Source organism: Eschrichtius robustus, chromosome 1 (assembly GCF_028021215.1).
Source record: "Eschrichtius robustus isolate mEscRob2 chromosome 1, mEscRob2.pri, whole genome shotgun sequence".
In the NCBI taxonomy this organism is placed as follows: Eukaryota; Metazoa; Chordata; class Mammalia; order Artiodactyla; family Eschrichtiidae; genus Eschrichtius; species Eschrichtius robustus.
In genome coordinates, this window is record NC_090824.1 from 119,181,014 (window position 1) to 119,194,316 (window position 13,303).

Sequence of the window (13,303 nt, forward strand, 5' to 3'; positions counted from 1 at the left end):
GTTGGGCTCCCGTGCCTTCCACTCCAGTGACAAAGTTCTTGTCGAGGTCATCTTTGATCTCCATCGGGGTCGCCCTCGGCTTGTTAGCAGTGTTTGGCTTATCTGAGCACTCCTTGCTTCCTTTTTTTTTTAAAAATATATTTATTTATTTATTTATTTTTGGCTGTGTTGGGTCTTCGTTGCGGTGCGTGGGCTTCTCATTGCTGTGGCTTCTCTTGTTGCGGAGCACAGGCTCTAGGCACACGGGCTTCAGTAGTTGCAGCACGCAGGCTCAGTAGTTGTGTCTCATGGGCTCTAGAGCGCAGGCTCCGTAGTTGTGGCACGCGGGCTTAGTTGCTCTGCGGCATGTGGGATCTTCCCGGACCAGGGCTTGAACCCGTGTCCCCTGCATTGGCAGGCGGATTCTTAACCACTGTGCCACCAGGGAAGTCCTTGCTTCTTTAAACACCAGCCTCTCTTGGCTCCCAGGCCACCCCACTCTGCTGGTCTCCTCTTGTCCCACTGACTGCTCCTTCTCTGTTGTCTTTGCCTGCTCCTTCCCTTCTTCTTGACTCCTGCTAGGGCCTAGACCCTCCTGTGGATCTTGTTAAATGCAGATGATGATTCAGCGGGTCTGGGGCGGGGCCTGAGATTTTGCATTTCTAACAAGCTCCCAGGTGATGCTGTTACTCCTGGTCCACAGGGCGCACTGTGTAGCCAGGCTCTGAGCTCTGTCCCCATCTTCTCTACCTGCGTTACTTCCTAGCTGAGCTCAACCAGCCCCTGGCTTTGAATTACGTCTTGAGTCTTATTGGTGACTTCTCACCCACTTGGGATAAGACCCAGCGTCTTACTGAGGCCCACAGACCCCCAAGGTTTGGCTCCTGCTGACTTCTCTGCCCTCCCCTCCCTCCCCTGCGTGTCTCCACCTGTGTTCTGGCCAAGATGGCTTTCATGCTGATTCTCGCACGAGCCCGGCACATCCCTTCCTCCGTGGCTCTAACTTGCCGTTCTCTCTGCCTGGCTGTCACATGACTTACAGGGATCTCTTCCTCTCTTTCAAATCAAATGTTCCCTTCTCAGAGAGGCCTTCCTTGGCCACTGTATCTCAGATGGACCTTCACCACCACCACCTTGCTCTCTCCTCACCCTGCTCTGTTTTCTTCATGGCACGCACCACTGTGAATTACTTGCTTATCTCTCTCCCCCCAACAGAGTGTAGGTCTATGGGGGGACTTTGTCTCTTCACGGAACTGCTGTAGGAGAGGGTCTAGCATAGCAATAGGCTGTCAGTAGGAACTCGTTAGTGATTAAATATTAGTATCAGCATATCCTGAATGAGCTGGATGGCCGCTGGTCACCACCACCCATTCCAATGCCATGTTTATAATGGTTTAGGTTTCAGGTAATATTATAGTATTTTAAGTGTCATGAACTCTTGGGAAAGAGCTGAGATGGAGTGGGCATATAAGTAAGGCCATCATACCGCGCGAAGAGCTGGTGTTTCTGGGGCAGCCTGCACAAAGGACGGTTTCTGCCCTGCGGTGGAGGCTGTCTTCCTGTTCACAGCACGTATGGTGATTTTAGTTTCAGCAAAATTTACATGATCCTGCATTTTAAATTCATGTTGTGAAGTTGAATGGTACTGGTTTTTTAAATCGTATTTGTATTTAAGGTGCAGATTTGTTTTGATTTTGTGGTATCATAAGAACTATAATAGTTTTATATTTGTACATTTAGTGAACACAAGGGTTCTTTCAGCATTTTTTTTCTTTAAAGGCATCTGTACATTATACAAGCATGTGAAAGACTAAAATAGGAATTAATCAGTATTAAAGATGCAGCTGAGGACAGGGACACCTAGGAATAGGTCTTAACTTCTCAAAGTGCTTGTGAAAAGCTATTTTTGACAAAACAAGGATAGTATACACTCTGAGTGGGCCATTAAATTGTAACATGCTTCCAAGAGAGAAATTTAAAAATATCTATATTCATATGAATACAAAAGAATATACATACAAACCCTAAAAGCTAAAATATATAATACTTTTGTTTGTTTACATAACTGAAACTTCAGTTTTCTGATTACTGATTCAATTTCTGAGTATTGAAAAACATCATGAACTGTGAAACTTCCTTACTGGAGACATCTGTATCAAATAAAGATATTTAAATAGGAAATAAAGATAATGGAGTTGATGGCTTTTACCCACCAATGCCAGGGTCTGGCTTAGGAAGGTATGCAGGAGAAGCTCCCAACTCTGATGTTTCTCCAGGTCTTTCTGCCGTCCCCTGGCTCCTGGAGACCAGAGCAGAAGGGATTCTGCACTTGGGAAATGGGGCCCAAGAGGGAGACAGATTCTTGCTGTAAGGAGAAGTGAGTGGCCATCCCATATGTATCTCATTTGTGTATATGTGTTTGTTTATATCCTGATCACTTGTGTCTTAGGCCCTTTGGGCTTCTCTAATAAAATACCATAGCCTGGGTGGCTTATAAACAACGGAAGCTTATTTCTCACAGTTCTGGAGGCTGGGAATTCCAAGATGAAGGTGGCAGCATGTGGTGTTCTGGTGACGCCCTCTTCCTGGTTCGTAGCTGGTGCCCTCTTGCTGGGCCTCACATGGTGGAAGGGACTAGAGATCTCTGGGTTGGGGGGGGGTGTGGTGTCTTTTTTATAAGGCCGCTGGTCCCATTCATAAGGGATCTATCCTCATAATCTAAACATCTTCCAAAGGCCCCACTTCCTAATAGCATCATGCTGGGGGCGCGTGGGAGTGTGTGTGTTAGGATTCCAACATATGGATTTTGGGAGGACAGACATTCAGACCATAGCAACTTCCAGATAGAACCTGAAGCTCTCTTACTTACGGGCGAGCCCAGCAATGTGGAACTGTGAAACCACGGAGACTAGGGCAGAAGACAAAGGGCAGACTATGAAGGAGGGGACGGGGTGGGAGTGCTTTAGGAAAGGAGAGAGGGAGCCATGGACCTCGGAAATGTGCAGAATATCTGAAAGCACAGTCAGCTCTTCAGTCACTTGAGTAACTGGTGAGAACACGAGGCTGCATGGTTGGGGTGACTTCGGCGTCTGGGAGGGTCCCACTTCCCCTGCTGCCCACCGAGGAGAATTCTGGGGAGGAAGATTACACTGGGGAACAAAATCCCTGGTGTCATCAAACTTTGGGATAATAACTGTCTTGAACAACAGACAGCCTGAGTTGACATGTGGGAATCTGCTAGGTTTCTATTTTAGAAGGCTTATTTTAATTTTATTTTTTAATATTTTGGATGACTATACAGTATCATCTTTTTTTTTTTCTTTTAATTTTAATAGTCTCACTATATGATATTCAGTAGGTGTCTCTGGACAATTCCAGCCGTCTGTCATTTACATCGTAGCCTTTCTGGGTCTCATGGGAACAACTGACTGATACACTTATGAGGTTGCGTGGTTTGTGAATGGATGCCCGCAGGGATGCCTTGGACCCCTCCCGGGGACTCTGGATTTTGTAATCATTTGGCCAAGTTTGCTTATGATGCCAACTCCCTCAGTCTCTTCCCTGATGAGGACAAAGATGGACAGATTTTCCTGGTTTGATCATTTTTCGAGTGACCAAGAAGAGATACTTTGCAGAGGGTGTAACATATCTTCCAAGGGAGGATGTTTAGCTCTGGAATTCACTTTGCAGAAATCCTCTTTGAGGAGGTTCCAGGAATGGGGCTTGTTACAGCTGGCGTTGTTGGAATTCCACAGTGTTCCTTTACTCCCCTTAGGAGACACTTCATAACCCCAGGACCTATTTTCTACTTTTGGAACACACACCCCTTGTGAACGTGGCCGCTGGCGGTGGGAAGAAAAGCCCCAGTGAAGCTGGCAATCAGAGTCTAGTGTTTTAAACAGTGATATATATTCCAGTTGGAGGTAGTAGGCACACTAGAAGGATGGGCGTGGGGATTTGTTATGGAAACCCTTGACTGTTTTGTTTTAATTGTTCAAATTTTAAAAAGGGATTCCGAGCCACGTGCATCGCACATGGTTTTGTTAGTGCATCCGTCCATTTACGTATTCAGCGCCTGCTACATGTGGGACGCTGTTCTGGGTGCTGGGAATGTGGCGAAGAGGAAGGCCTCTCTGAGGAGTGACCCGTCTGCTGCGCTCTGACAGACAGGGGGCTGCTTTGCTAGCGTGCCAGTGCGGCGGGACACGGTGACGTGTCTTGGTCCATAGCCATCCAATGACCACATCAGGATAACTACCAGATACTGTGGGAGGGCAGGAACATGAAACGTGGTCCCTGCTCAAGAAAGCGCTCAGGTGTCCGGGATGGAAGGTCTGGGGCTAAATCCCGATGCTGCCCCCGAGCCAGGTGTGAGGCCATGGGGGCAATCTTTCACATCTCTAATGGGGAGAATAGTAGAATCCCTCACAGGTGGGGCTGCAAGGATCCGACCAGACAAGATGATACAAGGCAAGCACCCTGCGCTTGCCTGGCACCGTGCAGGGGTGATGTGCACGCCTGACTCAGAACTGGCTGTAAAAACTTGAGACGTCGTTTTGGGGACAAAACCCATCTACAAAAGAGCTGGCACTGGTGAGCCTTGCTGAGCTGTGCAGCGCTGACTGTGTGCCAGAGGCGTTAGAAACTTCTGGAGTGGGTAAGCCTGCAAGAGAGGATCTTCATAGCTGAAGGGAGATAGTTTTTTACTGATGGAAAGAAATTGAAAGTGAACGTGGTAAAAAAAAAAAAACAAAACAAAAACAAAACAGTGTGAGGACAGAGGCTTCTCTTGGCCAGGTACCCGCAAAAATGTTTCCTTCTTCTTGGTGGCCTGATAGCATGGTGTTCATGTCAGTAATGTGAACCTGAGCTTAAGGTATGTGTTTGAAGAGCTTGTCAGGGCTCAGAGTTGACTGTAGTTTAATGAGTGACAGGACTGAGAAGTCAGAGAACTACCCCCGGAGTTTTGGAGGCGATTTAGTTCTTAGACATTTTGGCTTCAGTGTAGGTGGGTTTAGGCAAGAATCAGAGCATATGTCAGGGATGGCAAATGGATTTATATTGTGTCTACACTGATCGATGGGCAGTGACCGCACAGGTGTGGTGTTGAGGAGGCTTCTGAAGTTAGATTTGGACATAAAAATGCAGTGAAGACCCTGTGTTGATACGTTTTAGGCTCAGGCTCCATATGGAAACTATAGCACAAATGTCATGAGTCTGTTACGTCTGGTTAAGAACTTTTCTGTGGACCTGGCAGCATAAAGACGTTCATTTATTCAGTCAACAACTATTTATCAAATTTCCACTCTGGACACAGCACTGTATTTTAGATTCTCAACCCTCTGGTTTCTTAATTAGTCAATAAATTATTTCAGGATGCTGGTGCTTAATGCTGTTTGGTTAACCAGTGGGGTTTTTAGCCTCTGCCTCAGAAGTATTTAAAAACATTTTATGATCAAAGTCAGATTTCTTGCGGCCATAAATGCCACATGGAATTTTTTTTTCACTTATTTCCTATTTCATTTAGCATACAAACTATGATTTAATTTTCCCAAGCACCTTATGAAGTCATCATTAATAATCTGACTTTAGAGATAGGAAAACTCTCAGAGAAGTTAAGCCAGAGCTGGAATTTGATCTGAGTGCAGCATTAGACACGTTTCTGGCCCGTGTACCTGGGTGTGCTCTCCATTACTGGTCTTCAGAATTGCAAACTTTTGTGTCTTAGCTCTGCATTGGTGGGAGAACTTTTAGAAATCATTTCAGGGTCAAGAGGTGAAGGACGTATAACATTTCTGAAACATTTTTTGGGCATGAATTCTGATTTTTTTTTTTAGAGACCTTGTGGAATACAAAATATCAATCACTGAATTTTAAAGGTAAAGTGGGGAATATAAAAGAGGAGTGGGATCAAAACTGACAAAAGTGGAGCAGAGACTGACGTGGTAGGAGACCATCCATGGGGACAGCAGAGGGATACACTTCAAAGACGGGGTGAGGATCCCAGGGAGGCCAGCTTGGTGCCTGCACTCCAATCTGAGCATAGTCAAGGTCCTTAGTCCCCGGCCCCGTGACCCCCTGATCTTCAAACTCCTGGTTGATTCTCCAAGGTCTCCAACCCTAGTATAAAAGGAACTTTCCTACTGGCTTTCCTTTTCTCTTTGCCACCCTCCTTTTTGTGCAAGGTGAGTTCTGGGGGAAGCTACACCACTCAATATTAAAAATTTAATTTTTTTCCCCCCAAGTAGAAAATTTTTGGTCATCATGCTTATTTAAAGAGATTCAAACCATACTGCACTGTGTAAAGTAGACAGCAACTCTGCTGTCATTTTCAAGCCTCAAAGTTTATTTTTGAAATTGTTTTCCCAGGGAATTCTGAAGGTCTGACTGTATGTGAGACATTTCCTTTGAAATCTTAAAAGTTTGGTCAGTTTCCTTTTTTTTTTTTTTTCCCCTACAGAATGGATGGATGGACGGATAGATAGGAGGAAAGAAATAGGAAGAAAATAAAGCTTAGTTTAGGTAAAGCTGCCTCTTTCTGTCATGTTTAGGAATACGTTGAAAAATCAGTACACATTTTGCTAACGTTGGATGTTCCACACTCTGATTTTTCACTTTTATGTAGTTGAGGGTCTAATGTGGATATTCCAGCACAAAATTCATGCCTTCCCACTAGTCCTACAAGCAAGTCCTTTAGGAGTGAACGTTTTGTCCACTCTTCAGAGGTGTTGTGTGTATCATCAGGCCGGCAGTGGCTTCCCTCTGAACGAGATAGTCACCATACCCCACACAGGGGACATTATTTTTTGGTTTGTGGCTCACTTCTTATTTCCTGAAATCAAGCTCAGGACTGCACCAAGCCTCATCAGCTCCCCGTCCCTGCTTTAGATGCTCTCTTAAATGACTTGTATGATCAAATAGAATTATTCATTCCAAGCAGACGTCCATACACAGAGTCCCTGCCCCATGCCAGGTGCTGTGCTGGGTGCTTGGGCCTGGCTGGTGGGGACTGCTGTCCCCAGGAAGAAGGACAAAGCATGGTGGGAAGGTTTCTCATTGTCTGGCTGCATGTCCGCGGTAGCCATGAGGGCCTCTGGAATGGCTGGTGAATGTGCTTTCAGGGCCGGAGGTGCCACAGGGAGTTAGAGTGGTGAGGTGGGAGGTGTGGCCTGGCATTGTGACTAATCTCCAGACTCAGCTGATAACATGTGATGGCCCAGAGAGGAAATGTTTCTATCTGGCATATGTTCATAGTTCTTACAAGTGCTAAGCTCTTTGTCCTTATGCACAAACACACTCATTGATCTCGCTAACTAAAGCAATTATCATCATTTAGCAGTCTTTCCCAAAAGCATTATTTCCACTCCAAAACACCTCTTTTATTTGCCAAGTGCCACAATGTTACATCCTGGCAATTGGTCAGCGTTTACTGCCAAATTATGTAAGTCCTCGGTTGGGCTTAGTCCCCGATTGAACAAGTGTGCCCGTGGAGTACATTAGGATGGTGACGTGGCCTGGTGGCTGAAGACAGAGAACAGCTGTCCTTAAATCGATTCATTAGTTCAGTGTTTACACTGTGATTGGGAAGGAAACCCACATTTGCTTATGACACCAGTGCCCAGCTGAGAAGTGTCATTCCATGAAAATACTGGATTGAGGTTTGTTGTCAAGGAAATGTAAATTGTGGACATTTCATGAAATTCACATATGCGGATTAATTTGCAAACAGGGAGCTAAGAATGTAATAAACCAAGGTGGCCTTACTCAAAGATTGAAATGTAATTAGTGTTGACTGTAGTAGCAGCAACTAATGAAAAGGACTATAAAACCCTAGAGAAGAATTTTATTAATAAATATTAGGAGAAATGTTTTCATAGAAAAGTCAGAGTCGGTGTAAGAGATTATGGGTGAGTAAAATGACCTCATTGAGTAAATATTTTAAAAAACATCACAGTGAATAAATTTGTACAGAAGCTCTTCTGTTAAAAATGATATTTGTTATACATTTTAATGCGTACGGACTCTGCTAGAGGCGCAGAATAAAACGTGCCAGTGCTGCTCGGAAACGAGGGATCAAGACACACCCGGACATTGCGGTCTTGAAGGCCTTTGTACGTTGTTTCATCTAAGGCGCGTTTGCTGTTCTTGTTCTAGGATTGAAGTGTTTTATAAATATTATTAGTCTCGTCCAGCTAGAGAAACTAGGTATCTCCTTTTCAAAAATCCCACTCAGAAGACAGTAAAGGAATAAAAATTAAATCTCCAAAGACAAAGAACGGCAGTGGAGACTTAGCGGAGGAGAGCGCTGAAGCAGATGTAGTGGTAATTAGCGGGGTGAGAGATGCTTCAACCTGAGGCGCTTGCAGTATACAAATGAGGTGATTTTCCTGCAGAGCTGTTGAGCAGCTCAGAAGTGGGAAGGCATCAGTTACTGTGGAAGTCAGGGTGAGGGGCCAACGTCTAGGGAATTATTTAGGTGCCTTGAGAACTGGAGCAGTTAGACCTCCAGCGTCTCCTCTGTGCCCTGGATATCTGGGCACCCACCTGCCCCTGCCCCCTCCCCACCCCAGCAGTAGACTGGAGTTCTCTTCTCTGGGGAAACTGAACTGGAATGATGTTGGAAGCGGGTGTGGGTGACTGAAAACAGGGACTGAATTTGAGTTGCGACCTCCCTGCTCCTCCCCTGCCCTGTCCCATAGACCAGCAGCCAGCCCCGCTGCAGCCTCAGTAGTGGAATGGAGGATTCTTTTCTTGGGAAATCAAACAGCTCTAGAGAAGAATGCTCCCAGACACTGAAATGTGCGGGTCCCTCAGTGGAAAGCTTGGCACTCTTCGCCCCACATAACTTGAAGTTTACCAGCTAATAACTCCTTTGCACATATACAGAGCCTCCAATCTGCTTTTACTACTTCCCTCTTAAATAGGATCAGGCAGCCAAAGATCCAAGTCATATTAGGAAGGCTTTCAACATGAAAGACAGGGACCCAAACAAACCAGAAAAGAGAAACCTTGCGGAAGATGGAGATGTTGCGGACAGCAGAGAAATTGCATTTTTCTGAAAAAAAGTTATAGTATAATATCCTCAGAGAGAGAAGCTGTTTTCATGTCCAAAATAGAACTTAAAAAGAAAAACAATTAGAGAAGAATAAAGGAAAAGTGGAAATTAAAAATTAAATACATCCTCAAATTTTTTATATTCAAGTATCTCTCAAAAATTAGAACAAAAACGATGGAGTTGAGTAGATGAGAAAAGAAATATGAAAAATTGAAATTCAGTCTAGAAGATTCAACATTACTAATATGTTAGATGCAAACACCAAGAACAAAATAAAATGGTTTTCTAAACATTATCACAGAGATAATACCAGGACATTTCATAGAACTAAAGGGAATTTCCATATTGAAGGAATATATTAAGTGCTCATGTTTTATAAAAGTGGCCAATTTAATAAAATCCTCACTGGGGAATGTCATCGTGAAATTTCAGAACACCAAGGACAAGGAAAAGGTCCTAAAAACTTTCAGAGAAAAATAAATGGGGCGTACACAGAGGACAGGATATCATAATAGCACCAGAATTCTTAATAGCATCCCTGGAAGTTAGAAGATAACGGAGTAATACTTTAAAATCTGAGGGAAAGATACTTCTAACCTGGATTCTAAATACAGCTAGACTATCATTCAAACGTAAGCGCAGAATGAAGACATTTTTCAAAATACAAGGACTCAAAATTTTTCTCCCTTGGACCTTTAAAAGTTACTGGACCCGTGCTCCCTCAGACCAATTGGGTAAACTAAGAAACAGGAAGACACCAAACTTGGGAAACAATGTAGCACAAAGGGAAGAGAGCAACCAGACCCTAATATAGGGCTGGAGGGTGGAAGTTTGCAAGGGAGGTCACCACGGAAAAAGACCACCAGATTACCTGATGTTTTGATCATCTGGAAATTAATACTGGTAAGCATCTAACAGATGTCATATAGCTGATGAAGATATTTAAGGGTAGGTATATAGAAAACAAGACAAGCTAAAAATAGCAGTTACTGCCTCTAGAAAAGTTAAAGTTATGGAAGAGAGGAAAGATGTCCAGAGTCTACAATCTAGCGCTTCAGTGAACAGTATTTATATAATCACAATAATGTAAACACAACTGGCTCTTGATTTTATTCTTGGGAAGCTAGCAGAATGAGAAATTCATATGTATGTGTGTGTCATCTACCATAGGTAAAAATGATAAATTGCAGCTAGGCATATCACTCAGCAACATGGAGGTAAGTACTAGAAGAAACAGCTGCAATTTGCAGTTGGTTTCCTCTGAGGCATGTGATCAGGATTGGGGATGGGAAGCTGGAGAGTACAGGTTTTCATCTTATCTTGTTTTATTCTGATTAAAAGTTAAATTATTTTAAAATGTTAGTATAACGCTGATGCAAGTGAAAGTAGACATTATGAAATCAATCATTGGAATCGGTGAGATGATGAATATTGCAGATGACTGTATCTCTCCGAGTTGTTCCTATCTGTAAAATGGGAGGTGATGATGTCTAACATGATTTACATTTAAAAGAATAATCACCAAGCAAACTGATAGCACCAAGCTAGTAGTAGGAGATGAATGTATCCAGGAAAGCCCAAGACAAATTAGAAAGACAAAATAAGTGAGGATGTGCTATAACTGAACTAAATAATCGGTAAGGGCATATTAATGGATGTATTTTGAATGCCATCCCTTAAAACAGAAACTACATCCAGCACCCATTAAACATGGACAAAAATTATCTGTATATTTGCCCACAAAAGAAACCTCAATACATTGAAAAAGAAAGAAATAATAGTGACTTCATTTCTTTCTTTCTCTCTTTTTTTTTTTTTGGCCACACCATGCAGCTTGCGGGATCTTAGTTCCCTGACCAGGAATTGAACCCGTGCCCTCAGCAGTGAAAGCGCGGAGTCCTAACCACTGGACTGCCAGGGAATTCCTGTGACTTCATTTTCTGACCATAATACAATGCAAATAGAAATTAACAACATACAGAAATAAAGATCCTCCAAGCCAAAACAGCATAGCAAACATACCGGATATGCAAAAACTTTCTCAAAAACAACTCTTGAGTCAAAGAAATCAAAACCACACATTGAAACTATCTAGAAAATAATAATAGAAACATTTCTGTGGTGGAAACTACTGGCTGCCTTCCCAATGTCCATTCTCTTCTCTCTTTTTACCAACAGAACATTGATTTTGAGAGTGTCAATGACCAGCTTAAAAAAACCTGTATTTCCCAACCCTTTCTTGTAGGTGGGGGTGGCCATAAGATTAAGTTCTCACCAATAAGATGCAAGGAATTATTGGTGGGTGGGGCTTCCAAGAAAGCTCCTTAAAAAGAAGGTTGCCCCGTCTGGTATATGTGATGCTGGATCAGCTATCTTGTAATCATAAGGTGTCTAATACATGCTAAAAGTAGATGAGTAGAAACGTAAAAAGAGGTGTTCCTCAAAAATATCCTGGCATCCATTCCAGCTCTGGACTTCCTATCTCTGGGGGAAAAATATCCTAACTCTTAAGTTGCTATTGTGGGTCCGTTTGTTAGGAACCAATGCAATTCCTAACTGACAGTCACATATCACAATTTATGGACTGTAATAAAAGAATGAAAATAAACAAATGAAGCATGCAAGTCAAGAAATTGGAAACATGACATGGATGGACCTACAGACTGTCATACCGAGTGAAGTAAGTCATAAAGAGAAAAACAAATATCGTATATTAATGCATATATGTGGAATCTAGAAAAAGGTATGGATGAACTGGTTTGCAAGGCAGAAATAGAGACACAGATGTAGAGAAAAAAACTTATGGACACTAAGGGGGAAAGTGTGTGTGGGGTGGTGGTGGGATGAATTGGGAGATTGGGATTGACATGTATACACTAATATGTATAAAATAGATAACTAATAAGAACCTGCTGTATAAAAAAATTTTTTTTAATTCAAAAATTCAAAAAAAAAAGAAATTGGAAACAATAAAGGGAAGCAGAAAGAAATAATGATCAAACTAGACCTCAATAAATTAGAAAATTTTTAAAAATGATAAATCTGAGAGCTAGTTCTTTAGGGGAACAACAATTTAAAAAAATATGTAGACATATTTTACCTGCATAATCAAGAAATAGGTGAAGAAAGCTCAGATAAAACTAGATAATGAGAAATAGAAATAGAGGAGATGAAATGATTTATACGTTGCAAAATTCTGTGCAAATAAATTTGAAAATATGGATCAAATAGATGATTTTCTTGGAAAATATGCTACCAGATTGACTCCAGAATAGAAAGGAAGCTCAAAAAGTCTGCTAACAGTGAAAGAAATGAGACAGCTGTTTTCTGTGACCAGTTGTTACTGTTCTTCTTGCATCTCTGTGGCTATTGGAGTTTTTCAGAATGACAAGTGAATTTCTGGTGAGAGAACCTCAGAGTGTGGGGTGGCTTGGACAGCCTGCTTAGTGATATGTATGCAATCTCTGACAGGGTGGCCACACACCAGAACGGGTGAAGGCAGTGATTCTTGGTATTAGGACCCATCACAAAATAAACAGCCCCAAGTCTTCAGGTTTTTCATAAAATTTTTCAGGTCCTTAAGTTACTTGAACTGTTTTTTTTTCAATTTAAAAAAAAATTATTTATTTATTTTTGGCTGTGTTGAGTCTTAGTTGCTGCGCGGCTTTCTCTAGTTGCGGCGAGCGTGGGCTTCTGTTCGTTGTGGTGCACGTGCTTCTCACTGCGGTGGCTTCTCTTGTTGCGGAGCACGGGCTCTAGGCGCATGGGCTTCAGTAGTTGTGGCGGGTGGGCTTAGTAGTTGTGGCTCGCGGGCTCTAGAGCACAGGCTCAGTAGTTGTGGTGCACGGGCTTAGTTGCTCCATGGCACGTGGGATCTTCCCTGACCAGGGATCGAACCTGTGTCCCCTGCATTGGCAGGTGGATTCTTAACCGCTGCGCCACCAGGGAAGTCCCAACTTGAATTTTTGGTTAAAAAAAAAAAATTGAAAACTATTTTTAATCACTTACTCTCATTGTCGGTCTCACAAACAACTGCTTCCTTAAAGTAAAAATGTTTTAAACACTATAGCCAAATAAATAATGATAAAGATTTCAAAGCAGGGTTGTGCATAAAGAAGCTTGAAAGGGTTTTGACAAGAAAATTAACAGTTTAGAAAAAAAGAAAAATGGTGAGCATCAGAACGCCTTAGCTCTTAATTATTTTCTTGGAAAAGTACCTTGTTCTCAAATGCTGGTAAACTGGAACATCCTATTGGTTAAAAATAAATA

At 42.6% G+C, this 13,303-nt stretch overlaps 1 protein-coding gene across 3 annotated transcripts in view; it reads left to right on the plus strand.

Moving 5' to 3' along the window:
* Window positions 1-13,303, plus strand: part of CGNL1 (cingulin like 1) — a 153,004-nt gene that overhangs the window by 39,968 nt on the left and 99,733 nt on the right. The window contains exon 1 of one of the 3 annotated variants that reach the window (XM_068552340.1): window positions 11,678-11,714. The exons of the other annotated variants lie outside the window; for them this stretch is intronic. The gene's annotated coding sequence lies outside the window, so the exon portion shown is untranslated. Of the gene's footprint in view, window positions 1-11,677; window positions 11,715-13,303 lie in introns of those variants that run through there. 3 annotated transcript variants of the gene reach the window in all.